At 37.2% G+C, this 2,693-nt stretch overlaps 1 long non-coding RNA gene across 1 annotated transcript; it reads left to right on the forward strand.

The window, feature by feature from the left end:
• Window positions 1–1,231: 1,231 nt before the first annotated feature.
• LOC140886153 (uncharacterized) lies at window positions 1,232–2,003 on the forward strand. The gene is made up of 3 exons (XR_012151447.1): window positions 1,232–1,366; window positions 1,761–1,826; window positions 1,931–2,003. It is a non-coding gene; the product is annotated as an uncharacterized lncRNA (long non-coding RNA).
• Window positions 2,004–2,693: the final 690 nt, after the last annotated feature.

Genomic DNA, 2,693 nt, shown 5'->3' on the forward strand with positions numbered 1-2,693 from the left:
AAGGTTTACATCACATTTTTGGCATAGCCTACAGGAAGCTCTAGGTACGCGTTTACATTTGAGTACCGCTTATCATCCTCAAACAGACGGTCAATCTGAACGAACTATTCAGACACTTGAGGATATGCTTAGAGCTGTTGTTCTTGATTTTGGTGTTTCATGGCAGAATTCTATACCACTTGTTGAATTCTCTTATAACAACAGTTATCAGACGAGTATAGAGATGGCACCATTCGAAGCATTGTATGGGAAGAAGTGTCGATCGCCTTTATATTGGGATGATGTGTCTGAAGTACCTGAGTTAGGGCCGGATATGATTAGACAGATGACCGAGAAAGTGAAACTGATACAGCAGCGAATGAAAACAGCACAGCACAGACAGAGCAGATATGCGAATGTACGACGACGGCCGTTATCTTTTGATCAGGGAGATAGAGTGTTTCTGAAGATTTCACCATTCAGGGGCACAGTTCGCTTTGGCAAACGAGGAAAATTATCTCCAAGGTATATTGGGCCGTATGAGATTCTCGAGAAGGTAGGCAATCTAGCTTATCGTCTCGCTCTTCCTATGTCTTTGTCTGGTATACATGATGTCTTTCATGTATCGATGTTGCGGAAGTATATAGCTGATGCATCTCATGTCATTCAATTTGACGAAGCTGAGTTGGATGATACTCTCAGTTATTTCGAACAGCCTATTCAGATACTTGACAGAAAGACGAAGCAACTCCGAACGAAGACCATTCCATTGGTGAAGATTCAATGGAATCGACACGGAGTTGAAGAAGCGACTTGGGAAGTCGAAGAAGATATTAAGCAGCGATTTCCCTATCTTTTCCACTGATGTGAGTTCTTATTATGTATTCAGTTATTCTTTTGATTATGAGCATGACGACTGCATATCTATACTGTTTATGAATTCGAGGACGAACTCATGTCTTAGTGGGGGAGAAATGTAAGGCCCGGGATTAATTAATATTAATCCGAATTTATTTAATTTTAATCCGAGTATATTTAATTTGGGAATACTTAGAGTTTTGATTTAAATTCTAATATTCTTAAATTATTTAGGATTGAAATTGAATAAAACTAAGGACTGAGGACTGAATTGCAATTTCCGAAGAATTGAGGGACTAAAGTGCAATTTTTCCATGACTTATCAGAATTTCTATTTTTAGGAGAGGAAAAAAAACGTGTAAGAAGGGGAAGAAATCAAAATTCAGAAAAAACAAGAACAGAGCTCACCCGATTCCTTCCATTTTCTTTACAAGTTTGATTTTCTTTTCGCGATAACTTTTGCTACGGTTGTCTGATTTCGATTCCGTTGGATGTTCTGGAATCCTTACGACGAGGGCTTCGATCTCGTGTAAGTTTTATGCTATGTGATGTTGATTTCGAAATCATTATGGGGCAGAGATCAGATTCTGAACTTGTATGCTTGTTCTTGAACTTGTTTATGATTATCTATTGAAACCGGCTTGATGAACTTGCGATATTTGTATTTGATTTTGATTTCAGCAAGTGAACCAACTGTTATGGACATTTATATGTTGTTTTGAAGGTTATATATCAGCTGGTTTATGAGTTGTGATGTACGTATGATTGAAGAATTTGATAGAAATGGTTTTCGATACCGTATCGGTTACCGATTTTGAATCGCTACGCCGTTTAATCGAGTTGTTGTACTGTTTTGATAGCCAAGTTTGAAACTGAATATGTTATGGAGATGTTATGGTTGTTATAGCATTTTTCTTGTTCAGTTTCAGTTGAAGAAACAGCACAAAAGACACAAGACTTCGACCTTGTACCGAAGAAGCGTTCTTGAGGTTTGAAATGCGATTGAGCGATGAATTCCTTATGGTTTTGATTCGTTTCTGAAGCGATAATGTGAAATGAAGTTTGATATATATATCTTGATTATCTTTTACAGATTTGAAGAGCTCAGAATCCGATAAACGAAGGTATAATGACGACATCGTTTTGAAAGGGACTTTGAAACTCAAGATCGATGTTTCTTGAGTTGGCCCGATAAAATCACATACTTGTTTCGATTTGATTTGATTTCGATGTTGTTGATCCATCACAGGTAGTGGATTTTTATATTTGAGTTGATATATTGATAGATTGAATTGATTATAAGCCCAGGTTACGATTAACCTGATTTTCGAGTCGATTATATCTCGAGAGATGGATATCCATGTCAAGATCGCATACGAATCTTGATGGCTTTGAAGTTTAATGAATCAATTCCTATACGAAGAGCGTATTACTCTATTTGATTGAGTCGAGTTTTAAATAGAGTCGATATGATTTATTTAACGCTTTCGATATGTCGATTATACTGAGATTGTATCTCACCGGAGTGTATCCGGCTGTTGTCTTGTTTTGTATGTGTGCATGACAACAGAGGGGGCAGAAGCTGGTCATCGACGTCATTGACAGCTGGGATAAAGAGTCGAGCATGTGAGGACTCGGGTTGTAGATGATACTTTGATCTTTTAGAAGTATGGAACTTGGTTTCCTTGGTGTTGAACATATGTATGAAGATGGGAAAACATGTATCAAACTTGATCTAGTTTAAGTTGTTGTTGTTTCGTGATCTTTTAGCGACTTGGATGATGTAAGAAAATACATGTATCATTGTATGAGACTTTGTTTAGATGTATGTGAATATGTTCAGATCTAAAAACCAG

This window comes from Henckelia pumila, chromosome 3, assembly GCF_033568475.1.
Source record: "Henckelia pumila isolate YLH828 chromosome 3, ASM3356847v2, whole genome shotgun sequence".
Classification (NCBI taxonomy): Eukaryota; Viridiplantae; Streptophyta; class Magnoliopsida; order Lamiales; family Gesneriaceae; genus Henckelia; species Henckelia pumila.